This window comes from Ailuropoda melanoleuca, chromosome 2, assembly GCF_002007445.2.
Source record: "Ailuropoda melanoleuca isolate Jingjing chromosome 2, ASM200744v2, whole genome shotgun sequence".
Taxonomy (NCBI): domain Eukaryota; kingdom Metazoa; phylum Chordata; class Mammalia; order Carnivora; family Ursidae; genus Ailuropoda; species Ailuropoda melanoleuca.
The window spans coordinates 148,047,651-148,066,525 of NC_048219.1; the positions used below are offsets into that span (position 1 = coordinate 148,047,651).

The 18,875-nt window shown below is 36.6% G+C and overlaps 1 non-coding gene across 1 annotated transcript; it reads left to right on the forward strand.

Annotated features, from left to right (window-relative positions):
- Positions 1-7,633: 7,633 nt before the first annotated feature.
- Positions 7,634-7,744, forward strand: LOC117801212. The gene has a single exon (XR_004623742.1). It is a non-coding gene; the product is annotated as a U6 spliceosomal RNA (small nuclear RNA).
- The last annotated feature ends 11,131 nt before the right edge of the window (positions 7,745-18,875 follow it).

Below are 18,875 nucleotides of genomic sequence, written 5' to 3' on the forward strand. Positions count from 1 at the left end.
TTACAGGTACCTCTCCATATATAGGCAAGAAGCATCCTTTATCAGCTGCATAAACTTAGAAAGAGCCTTACATCTGTCTTTTTTATATCCTTCACAGCCAATTACCCAGGTATCTTACATTATAAGTTTAAAAATACTTCAACATGGGGGCGCCTGGGTGGCACAGCGGTTAAGCATCTGCCTTCCGCTCAGGGCGTGATCCCGGCGTTATGGGATCGAGCCCCACATCAGGCTCTTCAGCTATGAGCCTGCTTCTTCCTCTCCCACTCCCCCTGCTTGTGTTCCCTCTCTCTCTGGCTGTCTCTATCTCTGTCGAATAAATAAATAAAATCTTTAAAAAAAATACTTCAACATGGAAATATTTTTATCTTGGTAGATAATTTAACAATGATGAATTATATATCAACAATATCCAAAGACCTGTTCTCTTATTGGAAAATGCTGATTCCTGAATTGCCCTGTTTTAACAAAAGCTCACCTACACATTCCACTCCTACTGCACAGAGCAGAAGTCTTTGTATGTAATTATCAAAAGACTGAGTTCAGATCAGCGTGAAGTAAATGAAACTATTTGGGAATCTAGTTTTTGCAAATGGACAAGTTTCTGTCTGTCTCATCCTCATCCTTGCACTCTCCATGATTCATTTATTCATTTGTTCATTCATTCAATGTACATCTAGAGAGCTTTTTATTGAAGACGCTAAGCTAGGTGCTGTGGAGTGTACTTTTTAAAAATATAAGTAGCTCTTCATTGAAAATGTTACATATATGATTATAACATGATTTAGAATTTGCTGAATATCTCATAAGGTAAATACAAAGTGATAAGAAATTTAGAGAGAGGAGGGACTCCTGGTGAGATTCAGAGATGTAGTTTCTGAGGTTGGTTTTCAAGAATGCCCAGACTTTCAAGAGGAAGATCTCTGAGGGGGTAGGCATTTGAGAGAGGGAACCTGTTCAAAAGAATGATCACTGCATTCTGTTTTTAAGTTGAAGTCTCCAAAAAAAGACCGTAAGATGGCAAGAATGGAAGACAAGGCAAGCTGGGGTGTGGTGTCCGAAAGCTTTGAGTGGCAGCTAAGTATCAACCTAATTCTGTGGAAAATAGGAAGACTTTGAAATTTTTGAGCCAAGAAACTATTGCTCTTCAGACTTTTTTTCCTTGTAAAACATTTAGGGTGAATTGTACGGGAAATGGACAGGAAACAGGCCAATCGCAAAGTAATTCTAAAAGTCCAGTGGGAAAATAATAGTGGTTGAAGCTACCAATCTTAGTGACATTTTGGAATTTTAATCTCAAGGCCCAGATCTTTGAGACAAGCAAGTGGAAAATGTTGATGATGACACATGGTAAGTTTCTGATCTGGCCAGCGTGAGGAATAGGGGGGTGAGTAAGCAGCCAGTTTATGGGAAGCACAATGTGTTTTAGACCAACTGAATCTGACAGTCTATCCATTATCCTCTCTAGATTGCTGACCTAAAAGCCAAACTAAAGTGAAAAGAGGGTTTGAGGAGGAGAGGCAGAAACATGATATTCTACAGATAAGTGTAAAGATCCATGACATTCAAACTCTTCCTGTCTAGATAAGACTAGGCCTGTTCTAACCCAATTCCATATAGACCAAGTTCAGATTATAGCTGTTTTCTTTTCTGTGATACTGTGGTTTACAGTAAGAAATATATATTTGGCCTTTTCCCGTTTCTGGGATAGAGCTTCCAAAACCCTTGGAATTTAAGGAAGTGTTGAGAGTAATAAAGGTGTCTTCTGTTATGTTAATGAGTGGCTCTTGGACCCCACCTAAGAATGAGTTGAGTCAACCATGTGATTAGAAGGTTGGAACTTTCAGTCTCACCCCCAAACCTCTAGGGAGGTGAGAAGAGTTGGAGATGGAGTTCAATCACCAATGCTCACTGATTAACAAATCATGCCTGTGTGATGAAGCCTCCATAAAAACCAAAAGGACAGGGTTCAGGGTTTGGAAAGCTTCTGGGTTGGTGAACATGTGGATACTGGAAAAAGTAGCATACTCAAGAGAACATGGAAGTTCCACACCTTTTCCCCATACCTTGCCCTGTGCATCTCTTCCATCTGGCTGTTCTTAAGTTATATCCTGTCATGGGAAAAAACAAACAAACTGGTATTTTAGTAAGTAAAATGTTCCTCTGAGTTCTATGAGCTACTCTAGCAAATTAATCAAACCCTGGGGCAGGAAGGGTCATGGGAACTTACAGGCAGTCGGTCAGAGGTACAGGCGACAACTTGGACTTGCAATTGGCATCTGAAGTACAAGAAGGGGGTTGTTGAAACCCCCAGGTTGGTCAGTGGCACAGGTGACAACTTGGGCTTTCAACTGGCATCAGAAGTTGGAAGGACTATCTTGCAGGACTGAGCCCTTCACCTGTGGTTTCTGCTGCTATCCCCCAGGGTAGATCGTCTCAGAACTGAGTTGAGTTCTTGGACACCTATTGGTGTCTGAGAATCATTTGGTGGTGTGTAGGGAAGCCCCCCACCACACACATTGGAAATGGTCTAAGATGACCACAACACTTTCCTCATTAAAAAAATGAAATCATTGGTTTATTGCTGCATAAAAAAAGTAAACATACAAACTGCTATTTGTGGAAGGTTAGGACATTGAAATGACTGACCTCGATTTTCTTCTTTAAGAAGAAAAACTTCTCTTTTGTGACTAGAAACACAATCTGTGCATTTGTCCAGAGAATGGGTAGTGCACATACTCTAGAAGAATGAAAGACCCTCGATTTTTTGGAAGAGATTTTAAGATTATCTGACTTGTTTCATCTACCCAGTTCAACAGATTACTTCCTGCCACCTCTCCTCTGCCTCTCCAAAATCTAGCCATTCTTCCAAGTTATGTGTAAACATACCTCATCCATGAAGCAGATTCTTGTCTACACTTGTATGTTTTCTGTTCTTTAAACTTTCGGCGATAGATGTATAGCCATTATTGACATTTGTTTCATGATGTGCAAGTTTCCTTGTTAGATTCTAATATCTTTGAGGACTTAGACTGTGACTCATTTTCCCAACCTGCAAGTACTTTGCTCGTACTCAAAGGTTAACAAATAATCGGTATGTGCAATCATCTAGTTTGCTGAGGACATTCAGTATGCCAAGCAACATTCTAAGCACTTGACACATGCTACCTCATCTCTTCTTTGCTAAAGCCCTATGAGATAGAGACTGCTATTTTGCTGAAAGAAAGGTGAGGGTACATACTGGCCATCTCAGTAGCAGAACCAGGATATGAACCCAGACAACCTTCTTCAGAGTCTGCAGTCTTAGTTATTGTGTATTGCTGCTTACAGGCACTACAGTACCCAATTTGTTGACCATATACAGTAGGGAAGACAAAGGGGCAGAATAATATTTAGAGCACTGCCTTTGTAATTATGGATATATGACTTTGCACAAGTTGTAAATGAACTTCTCAGGTTCTTCATATAAAATGGATTAAGAATAGTATTTATTTTACAAAATTTTTGTGAAATTTCAATGAGGCAATGCATATAAAATGCACATAATAAAAATGAACTTTTGTGATGATGGGGAGGGTTTTCCGAAGGCACGGAATCTCGTTCCAGCTCTGGAAGTGAAACTGTGGCATCTGCCTTTCTGTGTTTGGTGCTATACTGTTTTTCCTAAGAGTGATGATTTCTAGCCAGTTTGAAGCTACCCAGTAGCAGTTGTGGCCATACAGAAAATAGCACTCATGCACTGTAGTGAGAATATACAGTGGGCCAAAAAGAAAATTAAAGGCTTTATAATTTTCTAACCAAAATAAATCTCCCTCAAATGTTAAATTGTGGGCATCTCTTGGTGTCTTATTACTGAGTGATTATTAACCCATAAACATTGTGCTTCACTCAGTGTGATAGCACATGGATACATTTTTCTTTTACAACCAAACTGTTAGGTTCTATGTTGTCTATAGCACTTGGATTGCCTAGATAAATAATCCTGTGGGGAGGAAAGAAAGGTCATTTTTATTTTGTTTAAAGATTTTATTTATTTATTTATTTATTTGACAGAGAGAGAACACGAGCAGGGGGAGTGGCAGGCAAAGGGAGAGGGAGAAGCAGGAGCCCAATGGAGGGCTCGAACTCAGGACCCTGAGATTGTGACCTGAGCCTAAGGCAAGATGCCCCACCAACTGAACCACCCAGCCCCCCTAGAGAAGTCATTTTTAAAAGATTTGCGGGGGGGGTGGTTATAAAAGATCTTTTTTCTAGTTCTTTGAGATTTTTCTGAAAAAAAGAGGTACTTAATCTCAAAATTACAGTGAAAAACAAAACGATGCTAACTTCACTGAAGGAGAAGAGATAAAAGTGGTTTAAGAAAAACGTATGCTGTAACTCTCACTTACTCCTCAGATAAAATAGTGCACCTAATGCTAATATATGTGCCAGGCAATGACAAAAGAAAATAATCATTTTATTACAGTGGATCTTTGTAGGCAGAATTCTGGGGCAGGACCTATTCCTATCTTTGAGGAGGGAAAAGTATCTAATTTATACATCTACGTATTTTCTCAGAAGAATGTCTACTGTAATGCTGGCAAGCCCTTGCATAGCATATTAATAACTTGAGAGTCAGGATTTGTCAAGAGGTCTGAGGTTCGTATTAGTTTTTCTATAACTTTTTTCTCGCCTCTTTTGGATTATAGACATGAGAGCCATGCTTTAAACTATTTGGTGGGCCTGTCACCATTCGTGGTAGCATTTGCAGTGTGCACCTTGAATTTGAATGTGTGTATATGACAGCTGCAACCAAGTGGCCTATAAGATATTATTTGTTTCTTTGCACAGAATCTGCTAGGATATGACATTTTGAAATTTTATTTTTTATTTTTTTAAAAGATTTTATTTGTTTATTCGACAGATATAGAAACAGCCAGTGAGAGAGGGAACACAAGCAGGGGGAATGGGAGAGGAAGAAGCAGACTCATAGTGGAGGAGCCTGATGTGAGGCTCGATCCCACAACGCCGGGATCACGCCCTGAGCCGAAGGCAGATGCTTAACCGCTGTGCCCCCCAGGCGCTCCGACATTTTGAAATTTCAGTCTAAAATTATTTTACTTTTGAGACATATTGTGTTACACTTAGAAAATTTGCCCAATTTTTGTACACATATACTGCATATCTAGAACAAAAATTTTTGTTTGCATACTGTATTTTGTCTCCATCTCTCTTTCTCTCTCTTTCTCTCTCCATATATATATATATATATATATATATATATATATTTAACTGACATGACAATTGTAAATAAAAAATAGAATAAAATTGTTGATCATGACATTTAAGCCCTGGACTCTACCCCAACTTTTAATATAATTCCTTTCCTTGCCATATACATGGTCTTGATGAAGGCATTTACTTCCCTGAGTCTCAGTTTCCCCATTTAGACAAATGAAGTGAAAAATGTTTGTCTTATGGATCTTGCCATGGGGAGAAAATGAAATAAGGTATGTTACTTTGATAAATATACAAATTAGAACTCAATGGGCTACAGAGATACATGAATTAAAGCTCAACGAGCTCCATTTTAAATAAAATCCTGAAACAGAACAGAAAAGAAAGAGTTTATTTGAAGGGAACAAGATACATCTAATCTCCTTTTTCCTTGTTTCATGGAATTCTTTTATTTCTTGTTGGGAAAATAGAAAAAGTAATATTGTCTATAAGCTTAAATACATTTAACAGAAACCCTTTGACTTCTTTGTGAATAAGTTTTGTAAGTACAGAGTGGATTCAAGAGAAAAATATAATGAAAATTTGTTGAGCATCTTTATCTGTGGCAGTGACACGGCTTGGCGTTAGCATACGTCATCTGACTTAGTTCTCCCTACTTTGTGACCTGCCTCCGAGGAGCAGTAGAACACGGGTGGATGAAAGTACGTGCTTTGGAGCTAGAATAACTGGTTTAAATTCCAGCTTTTTCACTGTCAAGCTCCATGACCTCAAATAAGTCATTTAACTCCAGTGTGCCTTCGTTTTCTCACCTGAGGCACATTGAGGGTATAAATAAAATAGATTATACCTTTACGGGGTTATCCTGAAGATTACGTGAAGAAATACCTGTAACACCCTTTAGAAATACTTCTTGGCACATGGTTAGCAGTCAATATATAATAATTGCTGGCATTTTTATAGAGCAGTTATCAAATGTTAACTCAGAAAACAGCATCTCATTAAGACATTTGTCCAAGTTCCCGTAGAAATTGAATAATGGAACATTAGTTCAGGTCTCTCTGCATAACACCCACTGACTGGCCTTTATGGCTCCAACACTCGATTCCTTAAACACCTCCATCCTGAGCTGTGTGAACTTGGACTCTGCTGGAGGGATAGGTGATGGGGCAGGTTTATACCATGGCATCGGAACCACTGAAGAATGCCATGTTTGATATTTCTGTGCTAAAAATTACTTCAGCCTCCCCACCACTGGAAACGTCTCATTGGACATGATTTTATGCAATCCTGGCCTTCTGCCATATGCTCTAATATTTCTTGTTTTCTCTCTCTCTTCTAGTCTCACTGTGTGTGTGTGTCTCACTGTCCTCTCTGATATCCCTCACCTTTACCTTCCTGATCATTTCTTATGTGGAGTGGTTTTCCTTCTACCTTGTCTACTTATCCTTTTTCAGGCCTATTTTCAGGACTGTATCTGCCATTTTGAAATAGTTATCTAAGTCTTTATTTATACAAAAACAAAAACAGTTTCTCAGGTTAGAGAAAGTTTGATACCAACTGTTGAATATCTTCCCAGCTATTCATCTGACCATTTTGCTTCCTTTCTTTAAAAACCTGGAATATTTTTATTACATCCAGAATAAAATTGTAGGTCCTTTGTAGAGCATTAAGGACTGTTTGTAATCTGTACCTTAGCTATTTTTCTACTATGACCATCATTAGCACTAAAAGAAAGTGAAAAATAAAGAAAAGTCAAGGCAAAAATTTTAAAAACAACCCATATTATCCACTACCCAAAGATAAGCCATGTTACTCTTTCAGTGTCTAGCCTTAGAATTACATGTTCTGTGTAGAGATACATGTAATTTTATTTTATAAAAATTAAAACTTGCTTTATATACTTTCTTATAGCCTGTTTTTAAGAAATGAATGATAAATTATTTTCTAATGTCAATAAATATTCATCTATAATATTCTTAAGGGCTGAAAAGAATGTAGATAGAGACTCCCAACATTAATTTTACTAATCTATGTGACTAAATATTTAGGCTTTTCCCAAGTTTTTGATACTATAAGCAAGAATGTTATATATAGTCTTACAGCCAAATCATCGCCTATCTTTTTATAATTTTTAATATGAATTTGCAAATGTGGAGTTGGTGGGTCAACATATAGCTGTAAAAACTGTGTTTCAATCGGTCTCTGTAGGGTATATAGGGTAGGGCTGTATGTTAACAAATTGCAAATATTTGTCACTTTTTTTGGTGAAAATTCTATCTCATGAATATAACCAATGTTGCATAACTTTTTCCTCGTGCCTAGCAAATTTAGGTATTTATTCATATATATTTAAATATTTCATTTTAAGCTGAGGAAAAATGTTCTTATATATACCACTTAAGAAATCCAGCGATCAGTGTTCGCTTCGGCAGCACACATACTAAAATTGAAACAATACAGAGAAGATTAGCATGACTGGCCCCTGCACAAGGATGACATGCAAATTTGTGAAGTATTCTACATGGAAGGAAGGAAGGAAAGAAAGGAAAGGAAGGAAGGAAGGAAGGAATCCAATTATACTCTTGAGAGAACAATTTATAGTTCACCACAACTAAATGCAGATATCAGAAAAAAAAAAAACACTTTCGTCTAAAAGCCTGTCTTTGTGACAGTCTCAAAAGTAATTAGTATTCTGATATGTGTTTTATGTTTAATAATAAGTTAAGAATAGAATTTTTTTAATGTTACACCTTGTCTTCATGCTGAAATTAATTTTGGAAAGAAGAGGTAAAGAAATATTAAGAAACATACAGCATTCTCATTAGCAGTCATAATCAAAAGGTCTTGAGTCATTGACGTTAATTATAAATTAAGAGTTGGTAATGTTCACACAATCATTAGGTGCTGATACATTCAGTGGCTGGAGTTATAACTTGGAAATAATATTCCGTGGATCCTTAGAGAGTCAGTGTTTTATTAGATAGAAGTATATTATATAGCTAGGTAGAAGATAGTACTTTGGGCCTTGCAAATGATCTCATCCTGACCTCACTGGGGTGCCTGGGGTACTGGGACTAGTTGGTAAGACTAGGCGATCCACAGTCCATGGTCATCTGTTTTCCCTCCAGGGTAGAAGCTCTGAAATAGTGTATCTGTCTTAGAGAGTTGGTATGTTAGGAGTTGTGATTATGACCACCCTGTTAGGATGGTCTGGAGCAATCAGTTGTGTTTGGAGTGTGTGTTTCAAGTAGTCACTGTGTTGGTGTTCCTACCCATCCTCCTTCTGAGCATCAGTGTCCAGAGTAGCCTGCATGTTGTTGGGGCCAGTGCATCAGTCTCAGTTAATGTGCATGAGACTCTTCAGGAGACCCAGGACAAGCTCTTAGTGCCTCTAGAGTGCTCAATATATCCCAGCCATCAAGTTGGGAGAACTCTCTAAAAAGTCAGGGTATCACCCGTATCTTTTCTTTTTTCCCAAACCACACTCTAGGTTTATATGAAGACCAATTTCCAGTTAGGAATGCAGCTGTTATCCAGAGGAAGGTACTAGATGTGGGCTCATATCCACTTTCCTATTTTTAGTATGGGGGCAGGGCGTGAGGTTCCACCCAGAGCTCATACTAGGCTAAGTAAGAATCCTGAAAATGACACGAACAAAATCTTTTTAATACTTTAATTATACTGTTAATATAGCACTTTAAATTGTGGTAGACTTTAAACTCTTTAATATGGTTTATAAGCACTTGTATTACGTGGCCCTGTCTCAGGGTGGGTTCCCCGGAAGTAGACACAGAAATAAGGTTTTGAGCACCATGAAGGAAGCACTGGTAGAAAAGCGGGGAAATGAGATGCAGAAGAGAAGTCAGCCAGTATGGTGTGTCTTTTGTCAAGGCGGTTACCACTGAAGATAACTAAAGCTAAGTCCACTGAAGAAAACTCCAGGATCATGATAAAACCTGTGCTGCCTAATTGTCCCACCAGAGGGACAGGTAGTATTATGTCCCACCTCTCATTAGTGTTTGGCTGAAAGCTGCTGAAGGGGCAGGGGGCGGGGAGGGATCGAGGAGTAAATTTCCTAGCACATTTGGTCTGCTTCAGGGACAGGCAAAGTATCTTCAGTACTATGTCCCTAAGACCTAAAGGGATGTGGACAGCTGTCATGTTATCTGCTGGAGGTCCCTTCCTACATCCCTTCCTTCTTACGCCACACTCTAAGAATTTTTACCTGCCTGCTTGCTTTCATTAGTCAGGGTATTTACAGAATGCATACTATATGCTAAGCACACGCTAGATACTAAGGATTACAAGGGAACAAGATAGAAATGGTCCGTGCATTCAAGGACATGACACTCTTCCTCCTTTCTAAAACACTCTTTCCTTCCTCACTTAATAAACTTGTTTACAAATGACTCCTTACCTATCTTTACTCCCCCACAAAAATGAAAGCTTGGCGAAGGCAGAATTCATCTGCTGAATTCCCAGGCCATGCCAAAGAGCTTGGCATAGAGTACGTGTTCAGTATATTTCGGCTGACTGTGTTGTACTATAGATAGCCATAAATATGAAGGTTGGCTGGGCTAGAGTAGGAGCCACTTGAGGGCACTCACTGTACCTTGTTCAGCTTTATATTTCTGAAATCTAACACATCTCTGGCACGTAGTATTCAGTATTTTTTAACAGAGTCGAATTAAGTTTAATCAGATCAAGTTATTGTTCAGAATACATTGACCCAGATATATCAGTAACTTGAAAATAGTTTCATAAAAAATTATTACAAGAATTAGAAGTATTTCATATGAAAAAGACAAGACTTGGGAAGGACATGTGTTTGTCTTCAAATATAGGAGAGACTGATAAAGAAGAGAGACATTAGGCTTGTTGTGTCTGTCCCAAAATAAAATAGATTGTAGCACTGAATTAGGGAGAACTATCAGATTTAGTACGTTACTGACAAGAGCAATGTGTTGCTCATCATTGGAGATGCCCGAGCAAGGTCTGGGGATGTGGTAGACAAAATTTAACACTGATATGGAGAGTCGATATAACTGAGATTCCATGATTTTTCTAGATCAGTACAAAGTAGTATATTTCTTCAGTCCTTTATGATGACTTACAAAGGGTGTTCTGGAGGAAAATTATTGCCACCTTTCTCACAGGAAGGTGGTGCTTACAACTAATAATTGGATTGCCTTATACTTTGCAAGTGGCTTTCATATAATCCTTGCAGAGATCCTTTGAATAAGTAGACCAAGTATTATAATTTCCATTTTACATGAAAGAAGACAGGTGTTATATAGACTAACTTATTTGTCCAAGGTCACACATATAGTAATTGATATAAATAGAGCTTGAGCCCAGGTCTCCTTGGCTTCTGCTTCAGAGTTGTCTACCCCACCATGCCACTTCTGTTATGACCACGATGAAAGAGGAAAGTCAGAACCTCCTTTTTAAATACTAACGCAGATCTTCCCTTTCAGAAGGACTCTGACAAGCCCTCTGTAATTTATAGCTAGCCTGAGTTTAAGTGGTATGATCAAGAGCAGTGAACAAAGAGAAACAAGATCCGGTTAAGAACACAGGGCTCTGGTACCCTATGTTGCTATTTGCCTCACGGAATCTGACTGTTTTTCCTGAGAAGGAATTATAATGATGCTTTTATGTTCCCAGCCAGGAAATGTTTATAAATCATAATGTACCATTTGCAAGTGATGTTACCTTATGAATATTAAAAGATTAGGAAATGACATTGGCTTTTGTTGAAAACCTTGAGTGACCCTGTAAGCAGACACAATAAATGATTGCTTTTATTGCAGTGCCCTCTAAATATTATTAAAACTCTTTATAGTAGGCAATAAATAATGGCAAACAAATGCTTGATTTATAGCAATTACGGTATGGATGAGTTGGATTCATGTGCTGCACTGTAATGAAGATAATAGCTCAAAACACACGAGAAACAGTCACTCAGTGAAATATGAGCTGATTTGCATGATCCATGTCCCTTGAGTAACCTGTAATTGGCTATTATGAAATGGACTAAGAATGATTTGGTCTGCAAATAGGAGAAGTGGTACCAAATTACCGTATAATCTGTGTAGATATCTTTTATTTTCAACACCAAACTATTTTTGTGGCTCATCAGATCTCCGCTCCCATATCTAACACGTGTGAGTATTCAACAGTGGAGGACCATCCTTCGCTAACTCCTTTGAAAACGTTTTCTTTGACGATCACTATCACTTCAACTTTATTCAAAGGAAACATACAAACTTGCTTTATTTTTAGCTTCTTGAGTTACCACATTCTTTCCTCATATCCCTTTTAAGAATAGATTTTGGGGGTGAGGCTGAAATAGCATCATGGAATTCTTAAACAAAGGGATTCAGAGCATACGTGTGATTTATTTTATTCAGCAAAGCCATTCTGTTAACTCATGTTAATATTTTAGATCTCAGGAAATTTTTAACAACACTTGACTTTCCCAGTTTTGTTTTTGTTTTTTTTGTAATATTTGCCTAAGTCTCCCTTTGACTCCTCCCAATAGAAAACCTCACCAAAATGATAACAATCCACATGAAACTTTTTTTTTTGGTGGAATAAGCTGCCATTTTTGAAAGGCAGTGAACGGAGCTGTGCCAAAACAGTATTTCATGCCTAGACCGTCTGTCACACTCCTGAAATCTCATTCTCATTATCACACAAATAACCCAAGGGATAGAGCTAGTCCCACTGGCAAGGGGGATCATCAATGTTTATCCTAAGCTGCTGTTACAGTGGCCATAATGGGAAAAGGTATACCATAATTAAGAGCTATAGCCAACTAATTAAGTCAAATTACATCTAATTATAAATCCAATAATCTATGCCAAAACTAGTTGTTGATAGCTAAGGGAAAAATATACAGTTTTAATTAACCTTCATTATGGATTGGTGTTTAAAGGCATTTTTTTTTTAACTCAGAATATTTTTTACACAATACACGCTATGGTTCTCTTCTAGCTAATACTTTGATTTAGGAACAGAGCAACTAAAAAAATGGAAATAATTTTAGCAAAAAAAAAATCGGCCTTTAAAATTTATAAATTATGTTAATTATTAAATATTCCTAGAAAATTTGAAAGAAAATTATAAGGTAATACTAGTCCTGGATCATTATTTAGTGCACTATAATAAAATCTTCCTAAAACAAATTAAGAAGGACATATAAAAACTGGAAATGGCCAACAATGGACTTATTAAAAATAAGATGGAAAATAAGGTGCATATAATGAGAAAAATTGAAGCTTTGTAATCTCCACATTAAGTTAACTAGGGACAAATTAATAACTGTCTTCAAATAAATGAAAAATAGAAATAAGGAAATAAGAAAACTTCTGACAAGCAGTTTTGATTATTTATCCTGCATCTGAACAAAAGCACAGTAAAAACATTAGTTTAATATAAAGAACTTACTAATCATAAAGATGGTTAGTGTTACATAATCTCCTGCAGAAAGCTATGTAACTTTTATGTCTGGATATCTTTAAAAATAACGTGTGTGTATATACACATATACATATACATGTATATGCATACATGAATATAAATAATAGCACTAAGTGTCTCTCCCTTCTAGTGTTGCTTGGTAATTTAAAGAAAAAATCTATAGAAATTTTTAACTTTAAAGAAAATAATTTCAAGAAAATAAAAATTTCTATTTGGCTTATGGCCTATTCATTCAGGGATAAATCCATTTTGAAATACAAGTGCATGAGCCTACCTTCTTGTAGGTAAAAAACATGATAGACTACATGACCACAGAAATCCAAAAGAATGTGAGCTTTCTCAAAACTTTGTGCGTCACTGCTCTCAGGATATGACAAGGCTATTATCCTGGGACCTGGGATTTCGTAACTGAGTTGTTAGAGCAACTGATGTCTGGTCATAATGACGCATTCCTGCATTTATTAAATAAATATTTATTGGCCATCTACTGCATGTCAGCCATTACGCTAGACAGACGTGTGGAATACAAAGTTGAAAAAGACTTAGCCCTTATCCTCCAGAGACTGATGAAATAGAAAGAGAGATAAGATCTATATATAAATTACTAAAATAAAAAGAAAATACAGTTATTATGACAGAGATACCAACAAAGTACTGTGGTTTCATGGAGGAAATAACACTTCTTGGAAATGATGTATCAGGAGATTTTATACAATTGTGCTATTTGATGATTGAGTTGTGGATTAGATTTGGATAGGAAAAGGAGGTTGATGAAGATAATTCTTTGCAAATCAAGTGAGAGTGATGAATTCAAAGAGCTTTATAATTAATCATTGTCTTTTTTGTTATTGTTCAATTCAGTCACATATGTTTTTACTGTATGCCAGGCTCTAAAATAGAGGCTGGAAGTTTAGAAGCCATTTTAACCTTATATAGAGCTAACCTTTATCAAATGGCAAGTTTTGTACCTGTGCGTCTTTCTTCTTGAAGAGCATAGGCATTTTCTCTCTTTGCTCTCTCATCTCTTCTGATGTGATCCAATTCAGACTTGTGGCTTTTATTATCATCCACAAAGCTTATAAATTTGTTTCTCCAACCTAGAGCTCTGTTCAGAGTTCCCATCCATGTATCATTTGCCTAACTGATATCTCATGCATCAAACTAAAACTATCTAAAACAACATTTATAATCTTCCCCCCCAAACCTGGCTTTCCCCTGTATTTTCCATCTCAGTAGGTGAACCAATATCCAGCTAGTTAGGCAAATCTGAAACCTAGGGATCACCTCTCATTACCTCTCACTACATGCCACACTAAACTAACCAATCAATTCCAATAATCCATCTTTACTGTTAAAAATCTCTGAAATTTATCCAGTTCTCCCCATGTTGTCCCACAATATGCAGACACTCATTACCATTTTCTTTCATATGAACTATCATTAGAATACATTATTTTCCTACATCAGTTTTTGTCTCCTTTCAATTCCTCCCCCATATTACAAAGATATGCTATTTTGCATCCACAGAAATCCAGAAAGTCTCAGGAATTAGGAGACACCAAGTATCCTGGAAGCAGGGTGAGGTAAGTGAGTGGCTGAAAACAGTTGGATTGTTTGAAAGTCTGCCTAAAAAGTGTTGGACAACAAAGCTACCACTTCTTTACCCCTAAGCACATTAAACTACCAAATGATGAAGCCACTCTCTACTTCCAGATGAAACCAGAGAAGTATTATATAAAGAAGGTGAACCAGAAAATCTCTAGATTCAGAAACACCAGAGACCCAGATTACAGGGATGAAGTGTTGCACTGATAATAGGAAAGAGGAAGTAAGAATCTGCATATGAAATTTTGAGAACCTCATGCCTTTTTGTTATATTCAGCTCCCAGAGTGCAGGCAGAAATGGATAGAATAGAATACTTATCAGGCAAAAAATGGGAGTATTCTATTCTAAAGAAACTGATCAGCTCCAGATAAAAAGCTTATGGATACTGATGTTTGTGGATTCTCAAATAAAAGAAATTTGTCTCTAAACAATCACACTGTTGAAAGCTCACCAGCCAAGACACATCCATGAATACATAACTTCTAATCAGCTTTTTGATGCCGTAATCTTAAATTTGATGGATAATTAAGAAAACCGAACAATTAAGGAATGTCTATAACATGAAAGACAAAGAACAAAAAAAAAAGGTATTCATAAGAAACAGAAACAAAACAGGCAACAGAAGAAAGTGTTTTAGAAAATCCTCTAATTACTTCAACGAAGAATATGATGTTGCATATGAGAAACAAAAGAATTCAAGGAACATATTGGGAATGGCAATGTATTGGGTAATGAAAAAAATGATACCGAAGCTGAAAAATTCAATAGAAGATTTGGAAAATAGCCAATGAAATCTCTGAGACTCTAGAATAAAAAAAAATCTGTGGACAATACATGAGAAAAATTAAATTGGAGAATTAATCCAGGAAGACTAACATTTGGCTAAGAGGAGTTCCAGAAAAAGAGAGGAGTTAGAAGGGCAGAAATTATAAACGAAATAATTCAAGACCATAAAACTGTTTTTCCAAATAAACCTGAGCTCCCAAGTCAAAATGGTTCACCAGATGGTTGAGGGTGGGGGATGTGAGGAGGATTTAAAATAAAGTACTTTGTCGCTCTATAGTACCCCCACACTCCCAAGGGTGACCACAGTCCTGGATCTTATGTTATTTCCTTGCTTTTGCTTATAATTTCCGACCTAACGTATGATTCTCTTAAAAATGTTTTGCTTAAGTTTTGTTTTTAAAACTTACATAAAAAGGAATCATACTGTTAAAAAAATAAAGTACTTTGTCATTTCAAAATGCTGGGAGTAAGAGAAGTTCATAAAAGCAAGATCACAAATAATTGGTGCTTCAGATATTCGCAAGAATGATGACTAATGATTTAAAGTTACCTTCACTTTATTTCTTGGACTAACCAATAAAGAAACGATACAAAGATACATACAAGACAATGATACAAATAAACAAACATGGCTCACCTGGCTCAGAAAGACACTGAAAATTATGTGGGCAAGGCAGCCCATGAGAGGAAGGAGAACCAGGTGAGAGGAGCTCAGAAATGTAGGCTCACTGACGTTGCAACATTGGGCTAGAATAAAGCCACATAAGCACTCAAGGGCCCAGAATTGATAACTAATAATACATAATGGAAGTCTTGCTATGCCACAATCCCACACTTCCTCACTAAGCCAACATCCGGTCTGACCATGACCTTCCAAGCAAATGTAGGCACAAGCACTAGAATGTCATCATACATCTCGAAAACAATACTGGGAAGGAAAAGGAATTGAAGTAAAACCTTCAGAATTGTAAGGGATATTCACTTCTGACCCAGGCTTTCTAAAACCAGTGTGACAGGCAATAAAGTGTGAGAGTAGAATAAAGACACTTTCAGACACGTGTGTCCTCAAAAATTTTATCTTGCGTGAATCCTTTCTCAGGATACTGAAGGATATACTCTACCAAGAAACAATTTTCAGGATCTAGGTAACCGGGGATCATACACAACAAAGAGCCAAAGGGATTTTCCAGGAAATGTCAAGGGAAAATCTCAGGACAGACAAGAACTGTGCAAAGATTCCAGTGTGAGGACAGAAGGATCCAGGAATAAACAAAACTGATTTATCACCTAATTAATTTGGCCTTGTAGAAAATAATACAACTGAAAATATTTAAAAGGCATTTACAATTTCAGAAAGAAGTAAAACAAAGTACAAAAAGGAAATGTAATCATGTCACTTCACTAAGCAGTCAATATTATTGATACTGTCGTAATATTATAAACATTGGGATAATGGGCAAGAGGTTGTAAAGTGCAAGAAGGCCAAATTCTTGTCTTCTAAAATATACATTTATCCTGTGACCCTGCAATATCATTTCTAGGAATCTCTTTCCAAAAATACATCTTATAAAAAATTTTTAATGACTTAAGCTCAAGGTTATTTACTCTGACATTATTTGCAATAGCAAAAAAATATGGATATGATTCAATTGTCCTTCAATGAAGAACTCATTCAATAAATGATGGGATGTTCTCACAATGAAATATTATGCAGTTGTAAAAAAAGAATAAGGAACATCTGCTAGACGTATTATTAAATGACAAAAATTAAGGTAGAGCAGTCACTCTTTACAGAACAATTATGACTAAAAATGCAGTTATTTGCAACTGAATCACTGTTTCGTAATTCTTCGAGAAATAAACAACTCAGGCTAAAATCATCGTTGCATGAAACCATGAGAAGAAGGTTGCACATTGAATTTTACAGTGGAGAGATTAGGGTGTCATCCCTTACATCCAAGGTTGAATCATAGCACCTCCTAGGACTGGGAGGACCAGATTTTATCCAGATATTATATGTCTCTGGAGGTCTGGAGAGAAAACTTAAGCCAAAATTGAATCTTAAATTCAATTTCTTTAACTTTTATTTATCTTAAAATTTTCACATAACTAGTACATTCTACTCCATAATATATGCACTTGTTTTGACAGAGCACTATCACTGTTAATTACCTGCCACTGAGCAAAATTGATGCTCCAGAAATATGCACTTATCTCTTCTGTTGTTTTTCATACTTTCTGCCTTTCTAGCTTAAAGTTTTTCACCATAAACTCATTAGTCTGTGTTAAGTGTGTGGGAAAGGGGGAGTAGGCAGGGAAAGAGAGGGGAAGAGGGAGGGGAATCAGTTTAGGCAACATTTTCAAGAAGTTTGGTGGTAAAAACAGAATTGGGGAGACTGTCTAAGATGATACTGGGAATGCCTTTTTTGTTAGGTTGGTTAAATTTTGAGACAAAGAAGACATAATTAAGATTGTTAGCAAGTAAAAAAAAAAGTAAGTGGAGAAATAAGGTGAGAAGATGACAGAAAGCACACACAGTCAGAAGGAAGGAGAGAAATAGAAGAGAACACAGAAGAGGTTGCTGAAAATATGGTAACTCAGTAAGGTGATTATGGAATGCAGATATTTAGTCAAATTATCACCAAAATAGGTGGGACTCACTGCTATATCCAGCTCCTAAATTCTATTCTAGCCTCTCAAGAATTAATTTACCTCTCTGGATGGTCTCAGTCTATTATTTTAATTTAATTTCACTGTATAAAAATGATACTAGCAGGCGCCTGGGTGGCTCAGTCAGTTAAGCATCTGTCTTTGGCTCGTCGCGATCTCAGGGTCCTGGGACTGAGCCCCACATCAGGCGCCCTGCTTTGCGGGGAGCCTGCCTCTCCCTCTGCCTCTCTGTCTCTCATGAATAAATGAATAAAATCTTTTTAAAAAATGATATTAGCTGGCATTTACTGAGTGCTTACTGTGTATCAGGCACTGTTCTAGGTGCCATGAATGTATTAACTCACGCAACCTTCTGAGTAATATTGGATAGTATTTATATCTCCAATTCATAGATCAGGTGCCTGGGTTAGAAATGTTGATAGATTAAACTTACACAAGTCAGACATCTAATAAGTTATAGAACCAGGATTTAAATATAGGTATTCTGGTTCTAGAACTTGCATGTTTAATCAAACCTAGTATAAGCAGTCAGTTTTGATGCCTTATGCATTATCATTGCTAAGGTTTTATAATAATATTTTCTGACTTCTAACACGTCTTTGAAACAACACCAAACTGAAGCAAATTGAGTAGAATTAAAACCATTTTAAACCACTTTTTAAAGAAAAAAAGTAGTAAAAAGAACTTGTATTCCTAATGTAGAATAGGCCATTCTTTTTTTTTTTTTTTTGTTAGAATATGCCATTCCTAAGAGAAAAACAGTACTATTCATGAGTGGTAACTTACTAATATAAATATAACTGGTTAATCTCAGAATTATTCAAGATGACTGGCCAAGGTCCTAAATGATCCACGGAAAATTAGTTTCACATATAAATTCAATTGTGTTAATAATGGTCATTAATCATTGTCAACAATGGCAAGTGGAATAAAATTGGTGAGTTCTATTAATAAGTAAACAAAATTGGTATTTTCTATTACTGAACAAAGATTATGTTAAACATTAAGTTACAAAAACTCTTTTGGTCATAATATACATAGTTTCATCTTACTGGTTTCCACATGTAATGATTAAAGGGCTGACACTTAAAACAAAATATTGTGTTATAGT